Below are 15,270 nucleotides of genomic sequence, written 5' to 3' on the forward strand. Positions count from 1 at the left end.
AGAAAGAGTATTTTCAATAATAACCCTTGGAGTTACAAAGAAATAAATATTATTCAGCTTTTTCAGGTGCTTCCGTAATAACACAAAGTCCTACCATTTTATTAGTTTCTTTTGCTGTACAGTAAGTAATAAAACCTCATTTATTTTGAAAATACTGACTCAGTGGATGTGTGGCATGGTTTTGGTTTTTTTTATGGCTGCAGTTTTTTAAAGACTTCTGAGAGTCGTTCTTCACATTTGTACTGTTTAATCCAATTTCTACTGTGAAAGTATTCCTTCTGGGTAGCTGTGCTTCTCAAGAGCTGAAAACTGCATACTTTTGTTACAATCATTATACATCAGAGGCTCCAGGAGCAAACTATTAGGCAGTTGTGACTGTATTGTTACCACTGAGAGCCAGAAAGTCCTTACTGCAAGCAAGATTGACAAGAACACTGCAACAATAGCCTTACAATGGCTCTCTGTTGTTGAAGACATTTGGTATAGCAGGGGGGCAACCTATGTCAGCCTTCAGAAGCTATCCAGCAGAGCTGTGTTTTACTTCAGTCTTTCTTCATGGGGAAGCAACCTCCTCGTTTTGGGAAAATTATGCTTGTGTAGGAAATGATCATTGTTAAAGATAAAAGCAAAATTGTGTGATTTAATTAGCAGCCAGGCCTAAAAGAAAAGTGCTGACAGATAAGTGTTTTGGGAAGTTTAAGCAAGTACTAAACATTTAAAGTTTAAATATAGCTACACAAAACATTTTGCACTACTTTTTAAATATCAGATTAACAGTGTTATTTATAAAACATGTTATATAAGAGTTCATGCTCCAAAGAAAATGCACATAGTTGCTAAAAGAAAGACATTGTTTTACAAACTGTTTTTGCTTCTCCTGCTGGCACTTCTTCTAAAGCTCATTGAAAAAAAAATTTGAAATCTTTGTCATTGATATGTTTGAGACTATTTTCATTAAAAAGAAAAAAAAAAAAAAGTAATCCTATATAATAATACTACATTTGTTCTCTGCCTCTTCAGAGTAAGGAAAAATTGTAAAATTTTAACAGAAGCCTCTGCCTGACTGTATTAAAAGTGCTTGGCCACCTTTTAATCAGATTAGTATTATTTATAGATAACACTGAAATCACTTATTGTCTTAGGCACTCATAACACATCAGCAATATATTCACAGTCCACACTGCAGTATCAGATATGATACTTAAATGGACAGACACAACAATTCATTGTAATAATTAATTAAGTCTTTTTCTCAGAATGATAATAGGATTACCAGTTCTCTTCTGTTAATTATACTTCATGTTAATAAGATCATATACAAACACCCTTTCAGGCAATTCATGGTAAATATACCAAGCTATAGTTCCATTTAGAGATGCTTAATATGCCAACAGTATCTAGCATCAGTATTTCAGAAGCAGACACTGAAAAATGTTCCTGCAAAGGATACAGCTGCTGGTAAAGAAGAAAAATCTCAAGGTGATAATACTTAGAAATAATTGGAATAGGCTTGTTTTGTGTTGTTGGTTTTTTTTCCTATACAATAGTACTTCTCAGAGTGATTAAGTATTTTGTTCAACAATGAGCAGAAGAATGATAATACTGATATATCTCTCATTCATGTCACTTTCCCTAGTCAGTAAAAATTGCTTCTTCTTTTTATGCCATTCTACTCTGTTACTCCTCTGCATAATACATCAAGTACTTCTTCGCAAATTGTTTTAACTACTTTTTGTAACTTCTCTCTCTAGATCACCTCCCAGATTTTTATGTCTGATATAATCCAAATCCTACAGAGTTCCAGTTCTTTTACTCCTCACATTCCTTCGGTTTCTCATCACTGTCATAGACTGTCATAGTAATGAGTCTGTACAAGAGGGCGTCAAGGTTCTTTTCTTACAAAAGGTTCTTTTCTACAAAAGTAAATGGAAGCATAGACTAAATTCTTGTTTTTATTGGTACACGAAGACATTTTCATTTTCATCCATTTCTTCATGTCTATACCTTTTGCAATCTCAGCGCAACAAAGTAGGTCTTGTTATATGTGACATAAGCATTACGCATCCACGCATTCAGTAGCTTATACAGTATGATACAACATGGCACTGTGCTAATTGTAAATCATACACAAAACTTTTTTATCTGAGGATCATTTCTGAGATGGTTTTTGGGTAATTCACTTTAAACTTCTAAGAAAAAAATGTCAAAGAGGAGATTTGAATCAAAAGGAAATATCACTATAACAGGAGAAAAGACAAAAAGTAAATTAATATTTTACATTTACCTCTATTTTATAGAAAACTCTAATCACAGGAATATAGCAAAAACAGGGCTTTGCCTCCTTGTTGAAAACTGCATTTGAACTAAGAAGAATATACTGAACGGGTTAACCAGAGAAAAAAGAACTGCTTTATACCTGCCATCTATGATTATTATAATCTTGCAGACAAATATAATTAGAGTGTGTGATGTCTGTTTATGTCTGTGAAAGCTTTGATTGTGTAGCCTTGCCTGTATTACACTGCAAAACAGCATAAACAATTATACTGTACAGTAAGTCTAATCCAGTGCTAATGCCCTGAGCTATGGGTGTCACTTTGAATTGCAAGGATTTATGTGATATTTATATCTGCCTTTTTCAGGTGAATTTGATCACAATGCACTTAGTGTCTTACTAATTTGCAGAATCTAGAAGCTGATTAACAGACTGCAGAAATCAGTGGAATTACTTGAATACAAGCACATACCATAAAGTAACAATTACTCTAGAGCTTCATTATCTGATACAGAAATGAAAAGGGATGTTGCAGTATCTTTGTAATGATTGAAATATTAAGATAGGATCATTTAAATTTAAAAAACATAGTTGATCATAACATTTTATCAATGTGCATGTTCCATTCAAAATAAAAGCTCTTAGACCACATTTCTATCTCATGCTTGAAAAATTCTGAGCTCGTGAAGGCAACAACCAGAAACAGGTGAGCATTGTATTTTATTTATATTTACAAAAATAAAAACTTTGTTTTAGATAGGACATCTATATATATTAGATAGGGCAGACAGAACTGAGCACAACTTTCATAGATAGCTAATGACTTTTCTCAGCTTGAGAATTAATTGATCCTCTAATCTATAGGAACTGATTGAATAACCAAAGATTTACAAAGAGATAACAAGAAGGCTTTAGAATATGTGTTTGATGCATATGTGGGGCGACTAAAGTAAATAAGAATACAAATGCTCACCCTAGGGAGTTACAAGTGTCTCTTGCATTAGTTCCCAGATTGTAAGTTTCTTTGGTTTCCCACTTACTAGCAGTAATCAGGGTATAGAAAAGAATAAACAAGAGGAGTCTGGTGTTACAGCCTCCTCCTGGGGTTTTGGATGTTTGGGCTTAGAGCCAGTAGTGGCAGTGCAACTGTGTGGCCTTGAATTGGTGAGTTGTTTGAGAAAGAGATATGACAAGCGTTAGTAGAAGCTGACCCCTTTCACTCAGGATCTCCATTTAAGCTGGGCAATTGCCCTTGGTCCTAGCTTGGCCGTGTACCTCAGTGATGTGATCCTGCTCGACCCCACAACTGCCTCAATGCTTATGGACTTTTGTATTCTGTCCCAACATGTTAACAGACTGTCCCCAGATCTGCTCTGCTGTCCTTGTTCTCCTACCATGCGACTGTGCCACTAGTCATCCAGGACCTTTTTCCTGTTGTCCTGCTGCCTCAGCTCCTGTCTCTGCCCCACAGCAGAGCAGCCTGCTATTGCAGCTTTGTCTGTTAGAGCCAAACATGAACACAATGTGATTGCTGCTAGAAGGAAGAAAGCATCCAACAAGGATGATGTATGTGTTTTGTTCCACTTCCTTTAGAATTAGTTTTCAATTTGGGTGAAACACAAGGATTTCTTCTTAATGTGCATTTCTTCTGTGTCACTAGAAACTTTGCAGTCCCATTAGTGGAAGATTCAATAACTGGAACATCTAATGAGAATAAAGATAACTCTGATGTCTCAGTCTTCTGATATGATATGTAGTACTTTAATCTTGTTCAAACGTATTTTATTTGGAAGTAAATATGCAGGATTCAAGCCTTTGAGTGCTTGTAGAGTTATCTCTTAAGATACTGTACTGTCAGTGAAGATACATTCTTTACATTGTGAATGTAAATCAGAGCAGGTTAAGGTCACACTGGCGTAGAATGCACAGTGGCTGGATTATATATATTAGTGACAGAAGGAACTGTAGTAACTGAAGGAACTGGGGATGTTTAGTCTGGGGAAGAGGAGGCTGAGGGGAGACCTTATTGCTCTCTTCCAGTATCTGACAGGTGCTCACAATGAGAGCCATGTCTTCTCACTGGTGACAGGTGACAGGATGAGGGGAAATGGCCTCAAGTTGCACCAGGGGAAGTTTAAGTTAGATAACAGGAAAAACTTCTTTACTGAAAGGGTTGTGAAGCAGTGGAATAAGTTCCCTCAGGGAGATGGTTGATCCATACCTGGATCTGTTTAAAAACTGTTTTGATGTGGTGCTCAGGGACACGATTTAGCAGAATATTTTTAGTTAGGGTAATATGGTTAGGTTGTGGTTGGACTTGATGATCTTGAAGGTCTTTTCCATCCTGAGCAGTCCTATGATTCTATGGTTCTAAGTTTAGCCTACGATCACATAACTACTATAATGAAGGATGAATATTTCCATTCATCCTTTTCGGTTCCAGTTTGCTGCATGTATATAGAAATGCATTTAAACATTTGCATTGAGGCACACTTTGGTGCAGAAACTCAAACACGCTACTACGTGTTTGTTATTTTTTTCAAATAGCATGTTAATTTTCATATTCTTCAAAATGAAACTGAATTTCCATTAGTAATCTTTCATTTTTTATATATCAATCATAATAGAAAGCAAAAAACAAAGCAGATACATACCTACGTCTTGAAACAATACAAATGCTATTATCCAGTTTTCATCTCCTTCTTAAAGAAATAAAATTATTTCCTCTTTAACTGTCTGTTACAGGACTGACCATGCCTTCCCAAGACCTTGTGAATTTCTAAGTCATTAATTAAAAGGTACTTACGTTGATATTGGTTTTAATAAGCTAAATTAGCCAGTAAAATAAAAGAGAGCAAAAATGTTTTTTTGAAAGTGAAGAATGCCAAATTCAGGAAAGTACACAATTTTAAAAATGGTCTTCCTAACTGAAACCAGAAATTGCAGACGTATAGCAAGATAAATAAAAGAAATATACATGCATCTATTCCTGAATGAATAAACCCATTATTTTGAAAAGAATTTCATTAAACACTTGAGGATTTCAAAAAGGAAAATAGATTTTAAGTACAGGGCTGTTCTTTTCTTGCGTTCTTAAACATCTGAATCTGTTCTGCATTTTAACAAGTCAGGACGAAAGCAAACTGCTTGTGTTCTTTTCCAAAATAGTGCATGTTCCACACTTTCTGGATGAAGACAGCAGATGGTTAGCACATTCTTACTGTGTGCACACCTGAATTCCTTCATAGTGAGCAAGATGGTGTTGTTGCAGCATAATAATTTCAACAAATACTACCCAAATGTTCAAAATGCCTTCCAGCCAAGATCATTAAGATTCTACTGCTTGTTTCTGTTCATATATGTGACCCTGTGTGCTTATATCTTGACTCATAAGAAAGCATGAATAGCTCAATGCCCAGAGGGTCACAGATGTTGATTTTTTAATATCAGAGCAGAGATTTAGCAAATAGCTGGGAGGGTGTGCTTTTGCCTAGGACCAAGAAATGCAGTCTAGTAGTATGGTATATGAGTCCTCACTTAATCTCTATTGGTTGTTAAGAGTTTTGATGCAACATTTCTGCTGGAGTTAAGTAGGTCAGGTCTGAGTAAGACCTAGTAAGTAATGGACCTCAGTAGAAGCTCCCTTTAAACAATTACTAGCCATGTCATTGCATTTTGAATGATTGGCAATAGTGTAAACTTTTGACCATGATAGGATATGCAAGATACTACTTGAATGCAAAAATATGCAACAAATATGATATGCCTTTCTCCACATCTAAAAGGATTTATTCTTTTCTACTTTGATTTCATTATACTTATGCAAAGATACACATTTATACTGCAATTGCACACACCGGTAATAAAAAAGCTCACCTTTCTACAAAATATAAAAATTTCCTTAGTCTGAAAATCTAAGATAAAACATTTTCTTTTTAATTAAAAAAAACCCTGAATTTCCTTAGTGATTGCATTAGACTGAAAAGTGGCAAGTAGGACAAGGTATAAGCATATATCAATTAGCAAAATTTAAAAATTTTTCATAATAAAGAGAAAAAACAACACATTTCAAATAAATATCCCAACTTTTCAATATGAAGCTGACCTAGTATTATTTATTCCTGAGTCCTACACAGAAACATTGCTGTGCAGTGGACCATAATAGCATGAAAGTCTGACCATTCTGCAGATTTACAGAATCCCAGTAGGATTTTCTTTCTAAATATAGGCTATATGGTATATGCGCAGGCAGAGTCTTAAAACAATATTAGTATCTTGATATCACCATTGCCAAGAAAGCATTGATACTCTGAACCACTGCTGTTGCTGTGCAATTCTGTTATTTCAAAACTTGAATGAAATCTAAGTGTCTCAATGCATGTGTGCATCAAACTGTTTTTAAATGACACACTAAATACGTGATAAATGGATAAATCATTTTGAAGTTACTGGCATGTTATCTGAAAAGAAACAACTTCTTAACAAGCTTTCTTAAACACTTTAATTACCCCCCCCTCCAAGAACAATTGAACGTGCAGAGTGTATAAAGTGTATATTTGTTTGCAGATAGCATTGAATGTGAAGGTGATCCTGTAATTAATTGGCTACAGTTTTAGCTTTTCCATCATCACCCTCACAAAAAAAGGTCTTCAGTGTTTGTCAGAATTATAGACACTCCATGGACAGGTTACTGGATCTTCAGTGTACTGAAACTTTTCAGAAACCACTGTGAAGTAAAAATGCATTATCTGAAAGAATTATTAGTCAGCTGTAGATCCTGCATAGGGAAAAGTTGATAACAAATGTCTATAAATTCCTTTTATTTATTATACATTCAGTTTCAGCACTATGGCATCTGCTTTCCATTTGTGAAGTAGAGGCCTTTTGTATACCTTGTCTATTTCTTTCTACCCTGTAATATTTCTTTCTACATTAGCTTCATATTTGAAATGGAACTAATATGGAACAATTATTTTTGTCAGCTTTCTGTAGTGAAGAAGCTTAAAGTAAGCTTTTAAGTTCCAGCACTGATCAGGCAGATGGCACAGCCACATAAGTATGCCAACCAGCAAACCCTTTACACTCAATCTGCTTTTTTCATCTCTTTGTCCCTCCATATTACCACTCTTTGAAGGAACTTCGATTCCTCCCAAAATCACCCAAAGTCCTTCTTTTCCCTGTCTTTAGCTCCTCTTCTAAACATCCCACAGTGAATCCTGTGTAATGCCCAAATGTTTTTCCCCTGCACCTCTTAATGTATTCCATTCCCTTCATTTCAAAAGGTACTGCAGCACTGACTAATTTTCATGGGTTTCACACCTGTACAATGGGGCAAAGAACCCCATATTTTGCCTTCTTTTTAATACTTATCTTCAGGTCCCCACATGCCTTTGCTCCCCTTTGGTTCTCTGGCCCTGTGGAGATGGGCCTTCTGTGGGCTGATAGCTCCTAGATGGGCCAGGAAGGAACCTCCTTCACCTGGCCCTCTGTATTCATGTCCCTTTGTGGATGTGCGGAGGAGATTTTACGACCATACGCAATCAGCATGTAGGCGGTTTAGAAAGGATTCAGCAGACAAAATATCCTTAGAAAACATCATCCTCAAAACTGCATAAAACAAGATGTTGTTGGACTTCCATAACAGTCTGAGTACCAAGATCCATAGTAGATGATATAATGACTCTTGTCTTTATGTCTGGTAATGCTGGTGATGAGAAGAACAACATCAGCTACAGAAAATTATTCCTGAAACTGTTACCTATTACCACAAATAAAAACAGAAGTTTTCTTATACTTACCTGGGTAAATTAAGATAAACTCTTAGCGCATATTTACCCTGAGGAGAGATCACTAGTGTTACAGGTAATTTACTTGTGAAGTTAGAGTCTTGTTAACTAGTATGCAGTAGATTGACTTGTAAACACAACGTGTGTTGGTTCCTCTAGAGCTTTAGCTGGCAAGTTACAGACCTACCAGACCTAGTGATTATTCTGGACAAAAGTACAAACTACGGCTTGTGATCTCTGATAATTCTGTGCCAATTTTATTAATTCTCTTGTTCATGCTCCCAGGAAAAATACCAGCTCACAAAATTACCTTGTTTCCATATGCTCGCTGTTGGTTTTATACCAGTTTGGTACCTCGAATAATATTAACAGGCATTTGTCATCTTTGGAAGCAAAATGGTCTCAGATGAATTTTTCAAATTAAATTCTCATTGATTTTATGATGATAAAACTATATGATACCAAAAAAATAACATAACTGTGTATTCTGAGAGATATGCTCAACCAATACCGAATAGTTCCCAAAGGGATATTCCCTTACACATGTGATGTGTACCAGATATTAGAGAGAGCTCAGCATTTCTGAGGAGAACTTATTGAAGTTCTTTCTTACTGAAAGGTGGCCTTTCAGTACTTAAAGAGAGCTTACGAGCAGGAGGGGAATTGACACTGCATAATCTGATAGGGCAAAGGAGAAATGGCTTCAAACTAAAAGAGGGGAGATTTAGGTTAAATGTTAGAAAGAAACTTTTTACTCAGAGGGTGGTGAGGTTCTGGAACAAGTTGCCCAGAGAGGCTGTGGATTTCTGGAGGCATTTAAGGCCAGGCTGGAGGGGATCCTGGGCAGTCTGATCTAGTGGTTGGCAACCCTACCCATAGCAAGGGCATTGGAACTAGATGGCTTTAAGGTCCCCTCCAACAATAAGCCATCCTATGATTTCCTATTCCAATTAGTTTTATGAAAAGCATGTGATGATTTTAGAAGTCTTTTATACATTTTAAGAAAAAACACAGACCCCATCTGAATGGAAATATGCTCTAGACACAGTTGTGTCATTCCTCAAGGTGAAATAATGGTATAACAACTTTCTGTTAATCTATCAAATAAGTTTACATCTGCTGCTACTGAGATAAAGACAAACTTCTACCTTTCCAGAGATGTTAAAAATTCAGTAACTAGTAGATGAAACTTTTTGAATGATGGCACATTAAATCAATAAAAAACACAGATACTACATTAAAATGTTCTTCATGTGGAACAAGTATTTGGCACAGGACATTAAAATAAGATGACTTGGAAACAAGAAGCATTTAGAAATCCTGGATCAAATGAATCTCTCCACTATCTTTATCAAAATGGAAATACATGATTTAAAGTGGTTCACTGTGTGCAAGTCATCTATGAAAATAAAGTTTGCTGTATATAATGAGTAAGAAGGAAATAATACACAGTGTGTATAAATTAGTGGTATACTCTCCTGTTAAACTGATTTCAGTCCTGGCCATGTTATCCCAAAGAAGATTACATCCATAATTGAAGAGGATTTCAAAAAATGTTACAGAAAACAGATAAATGGCTTGGCAAATTTGATCAGCAGCTTCAATAGAGAAAAGAAGGACAGAGTAAAATACACAGAATAAAATCAAATAATAGAATACATGCCATGGAAATTCAACCTAGGGTACGCTTGCCATGAGTTACTGTTAAAGTCCAGTGCATATCAAATTTGGAAGACATATAAATTTCCATTTTATTAAATCCAAATCAGCCTGCAGAAAGTTAGAAAAAAAAAGACTGTTCTTCTAAGCAGATTATTGCAGGTATGTTTTTGTAACTTCCACTGGTGCAACTGCCAATTGACTAAGACAGGAATTAGAATGAAAATGAAGAGAATTTCTGGTTCAAAATATATAGATGAATGTATTTTCTTAAACAAAACTCAAATTATTTTCCAGAAGTATGACTAAACACAAGCTTGATTTTTGCATCGATATATTACAACATTTCTATTACTGATACTTCTCTATTTGGAACACTGAGAGCAAGAAAATGTCTAGATTGGACTTTCTGCATGGAAATTTTTTCCAATTTGTTTGTTAGTGCAACACATATAGTAAAATTAACATTTTGTTTCTGAAAGCAGGAGGATATTCAGTGCAAAATACTTCTAATGTTTCTTTTAAGGTGCTTCATTTTAAGCTTCCATCACTTTCAATCCTTCCTAACTTACTCTACTTTGATGTAATTTGTTGCCACTGGGAGCACTACTACTAGACAACATGAATGATTGCTGTTACCATTCACAGATGTATTGTATATTCAGAGAATTAGCTCTAACAAAAACATCTGTTCTCAAGTAAGCATGCATGAGCAAAGGTATTAGCAAGGCTAGTGCAGCTGATCTCAGCTATAACATATTCTACAAGACTAATATGATTAAGATATTTTATCTATATAAATGCCCTTTTAAAATCTCCAAATGAGTGTTAACCAGCTATTACAGCATTTCACAAGATCGTCATGGCACAGGGAGAAACCTTTCTCTGCTGCTATGTAAAATAAATTTTTATATGTATGTATTATTTCTCAGTAATAGTTTAGGGCTCTAAAGTTACCCCTAGATATCACTATCTTGGGGTAAGTCATATGGTACTATCAAGATATTTGTAATTCATCACACCCTTTTTGTGTTTAATAACTTTGATGTTAATCCATGAGTAGGATGTCCTTCAGTGAATGAAATCTATTTTTACAGCTGTTTTAAAATTGATTAGATTGCAGGCACGCCTACTGAAATCACTCAACCAATTGAAGAAACAGAATGAGATTTGGATTATAGGGTTTCAGATAATACCAAGTCCCTTGTGAAAGGTATGTTATTTCTTCTCTTTGTTCTGCTTTTGGAAAAGTATAGCTGTGGGATGGGTTTTTTTTTTCAATTGTATAGGTCACAGGAGTTAAAGATTTCCAAAGCAAAATCAGAGTCTGTGTTCTGAATAAAACTAATCGAGAGGAGAGTGATTTTCCAGAGTGTTTAGTATGCTATATATGATCATCGTTAGTTTCCTTTCAAGGACATATAAAGATCTTCTTTAACTGATTTTTTTTTTTTCAAAATAATTCAAGTATTTCAGTTATGGTTATTATATAACCACATCATTAGTTAGCAAAGCTCTTACAGTGAATCATGCTTCATGTTATATTACATAATTGTTAAAGATAATCCCTTTTTTTTTTTCTCTTTTTTTTTTCCAAGTGGCAACCAAAGTCATTTCCTTGCAGTAGAGATTGATAGGCTGCTTCTCTTTTAACCAAATTCCTTGTGGTCAAATCAGTCCTAAGTAGAGCAACTGTTTCAGCACACACAGTTTCATCAGCTCAATCTGTAAGAAATAGTGATTTCAGAGAAAAAGAATGAGTTAATTACAGCTAAGCATTCTACTGATAAGCTTGGCATTTTTCTTTCAGGAACAATTAGGCCTACTTTTGTTATTTATGGACTGTTAAAGCACTGAAGTTTTCTTCAAGTCAGATTCGTATATACTTATGTTTCCAGAGAAGTCTTTTGTTTGCAGGAAAAGATGCATGAACAAACCCTGGAAGAATACATTTCTATTATCAACAAATACATAAATCTTGAAGTTTATTTTTTACTGAAATAATGCTCATTCATCTGAAATACTTCTGTTCATTTATATTCTGTAACTTCAGTGAGTTAAAAGATGTTGACTCAATGTACCCACACCGGTGTTGACAAAATATACAAGTTTGTTTGTATGTAAATATAAGCAGGAGAGTTGATCTATATTAATATCATAAGGCTTTCAGCCCCGTCCTCTATTACGTCATGAAAAGCCAGTAATGGTACAAACACAAAGTTACTATCAAGTGAAATGAAAACCCTTTCACTAAGAATGATACATTAGTACCAGTTCCACAACAATCTGTCCTGTTTCTTTCAGTAGCATTGTTGATTTGGTTCACAGAACATTTACCACATTTGAAGATTACACAGTTTTAGAGAAAATGCAAGCATGATGGAAAACATAATTACGTTCAAAAAAGTTCTTAATAGACTGAAAAGGTAATGCTGAAAAGAGGTTGCAGGAAGGAGGACCAAATGCCACAGATTTACATACAGGCAGGCAGCAAAGAGCTATGACAAGATTTGATTCTATGACAAGGTGCTCCACTTAGTGAATGAAAGCAAGGTTGACGATGTGATCCACCTGAATTTCAGTAAAATCTTTGACACTGCCGTCCATATCATTCTTGTAGAGAAGCTGCTGCCCACAGTTTGGGTGGGTATATGCTCTGCTGGGTGAAACACTGGCTGGATGGTTGGGCCCAAAGATGGTCAATGGAGTTAAATCCAGTTGGTGGCTGGTCATGAGTGGTGTCCCCCAGGGCTCAGTATCGGGGCCACTTCTATTTAACATTTTTATCAGTTATCTTAATGAGGGGATTGACTGCACTCTTAGTAAGTTTGCAGACAACACCAAGTTGGGAGGGAGTGTTGAGCTGCCAAAGAGGAGAAAGGCACTACAGAGGGACCTGGATAGACTGGATCGATGGACCAAGGTAAACCACAGGAGTTTCAATAAGGCCAAGTGTCAGGTCTTGCATTATGGCCACAGCAACCCCAGGCAACCCTACAGGCTTGGGGAGGAGTGGCTGGAAAGCTGCATGATGGAAGGGGACTTTGGTGTACTGATGGACAGTCAGCTGAATATGAGCCAGCAGTGTGCCCAGGTGGCCAAGAAGGCCTATGGCATCCTGGCTTGTATCAAGAATGGTGTGGTGAGCAGGACTAGGAAAGCAATCCTGTTCCTGTACTTGGCACTAGTGAGGCCCCATCTCAAGTACTGTGTTCAGCTTTGGGCACCTCAATGCAGAAAGGACATACAGGTGCTGGAGCAGGTCCAAAGAAGGGCAAGACTTGTGAAGGTCTGGAGAATATGCCCTGCGAGGAGCAACTAAAGGAACTGGGGCTGTTTAGTCTGGGAAAGAGGAGGTGGAGGGGGACACTTTATTGCTCTCTTCCAATATCTGAAAGGTGCTTACAGTGAGAGCAGGATTGGTCTCTTCTCACTGGTGACAGGTGGCAGAACAAAGGGAAATGGCCTCAAGTTGCACCAGGGGAGGTTTAAGTTGGATGTCAGGAAAAACTTCTTTACAGAAAGGGTTTTTCCCTTTTTTTTTTTTAGTGTATTTTCCACTCCTGAAGGAACGTGGTACAAGTTCAAGAGGCAGAGTTAGTAGCAGAGGTTGCCCAGTTTTGGCCATATCAGTTGGGTGCATGGCTAATACAAACTCATCTGCTTTCAGCTGTCTATCTCCATCAATATCAGCCAGTGACCAAATAGTAGCCAGCTGAGTTTGTGAGAGGTTTGACTGCAGAAGGACATTCCTTGTCGTGAAGGGTTGTTAAGCACTGGAACAGGTTCTCCAGGGAGGTGCTTGAGTCACAATCCCTAAATGTGTTTAAAAAACGTTTGGATGTGGTGCTCAGGGACATGATTTAGCGGAGGGTTGTTAGGGTAGTATGGTTAGGTTGTAGTCAGACTTGATGACCTTTAAGGTCTTTTCCAACCTGATCAATTCTATGATTCTGTTGTCAGCTATACAAACAGAGCCTGGGCCTGCAGAACAAGATCTGAAACAGCAAGTCTCATTCCTTGTTGCTTACGACATGTTGAATTATTATTTTGGTCTGCTTAATACTGGTTGGAAATCCATTCAGTCATGGAGAATGATAGACATATCAAGATATACAAATCTGAACAAAATACAGAAGAGAAATTAAAACATAGAGAAAACTTGATGTATGATGACAAGTTGAAAGAAGGGAGCTGAAACAGACTGAAAGAGGGCAGTAAGGAGAGAGTATGCTTGTAACCTACCCTGTGTTAGATATAATGAGAAAGAATAACCTAAATTTTCAGGAAAGAAAACTTAAAATGTACATTGTGAACCACCACATAAATGGAAAGTATAGTAACATATTGGTGTAGTTAGCCTCAGATTGTAGAATCAACATTAGCTAAATGATCTATAAAGACCAGACTAGTCACTTTGTTCATCTCAAACTCGATGCCACCACTAAGTCAGTTGTTATGATTTAATAAATAATTAATGAAGTCACAGTTACAAGTCACAATTACTGACACAGTCAAAAGCAAACACTAATCTCATTTGCAAAAGTCTTATTGAAAACTTACACATTTACATGGAACACTAAGTACAACTTATCTTTGTAAATATGAAAGTACCAGTTGCTTTAGCATGTGAGAAAGATAAATTTTCCTTCTTGGTTTGTCAGTGGTTCACCCCTATGCAACACTGCGTGTTTTAGCAGGTTGTGTTGCCATCTTACAACGTCCAGGAGACCCTGGCATTTTTAAAGATTGGGATGAAGGGAATTGAGTTGATAAAAGGAAAATTTTCACCACTGAGTTAATATTAATAAAACCAGAAAGAGTGGGACAAAAGGAGGGGAAGGGGATTTTGAATATGAATAGCTCTCAAAGATAATCTGCTGTAAAAATAAGCATGACTCCCCACTGTCAGATTCCTTTCTATTAATACAACTTGAAGTTGCAGGGCTGAACATCAGCCAGAAATTATGAAGTGTGTTTTAGCTTGACAGCTAGATATGAATAGAGTGCGAAAAACTTTTGGAACCTACTAAGTACCAAGTACAGGTATTATCATCTTTTCTGTACTTATTGTCTTAGTGCTGGCTTATCTTTTGTTTTATTATTTTTAGTTTGTAAACAAATACATTTATTTCTTCATTGTCTCAAGGCCAGTGAATTTCACTGTGGTGAAACAAGATTATTCAAGTAAGTGCCAAACCTGCAGATGGGTATAATCAAGTATACTATCTTTTCCCAACACATTTTTAGATGTTTACATTGTTTCTGCTTTTACTGGAGAGCTGACAATGTAGAAGCTTGTGAGCTTTCAGATACTAACCAAGCAAACTATTTGAATCTGTCACAGCATCTTTAAATCCCTTGATGAATCTTTTTGGAATTAGATTTCAGAAAATACATCTGGACTAATTCAGGTAGAATTCATTCTGTTTTGCAAGAGGATGGTAAATTAGATGATTTATTATGGGCCCTTCCTATTTTCAGAAAGGCTATGGGTATATCTACTGTGAGGTCAAAATAGGTATTGCAGCATGAATGGTGGCACAAATT

At 36.3% G+C, this 15,270-nt stretch overlaps 1 long non-coding RNA gene across 2 annotated transcripts in view; it reads left to right on the forward strand.

The window, feature by feature from the left end:
• LOC125695048 (uncharacterized) overlaps positions 1–15,270 on the forward strand; it is a 201,511-nt gene that overhangs the window by 140,760 nt on the left and 45,481 nt on the right. For both annotated transcript variants that reach the window (XR_007377789.1, XR_007377790.1), the window contains exon 3: positions 10,837–10,933. This is a non-coding gene — a long non-coding RNA (uncharacterized LOC125695048). The remainder of the gene's footprint in view (positions 1–10,836; positions 10,934–15,270) is intronic.

The sequence above is a fragment of the Lagopus muta genome, chromosome 6, assembly GCF_023343835.1.
Source record: "Lagopus muta isolate bLagMut1 chromosome 6, bLagMut1 primary, whole genome shotgun sequence".
Taxonomy (NCBI): Eukaryota; Metazoa; Chordata; class Aves; order Galliformes; family Phasianidae; genus Lagopus; species Lagopus muta.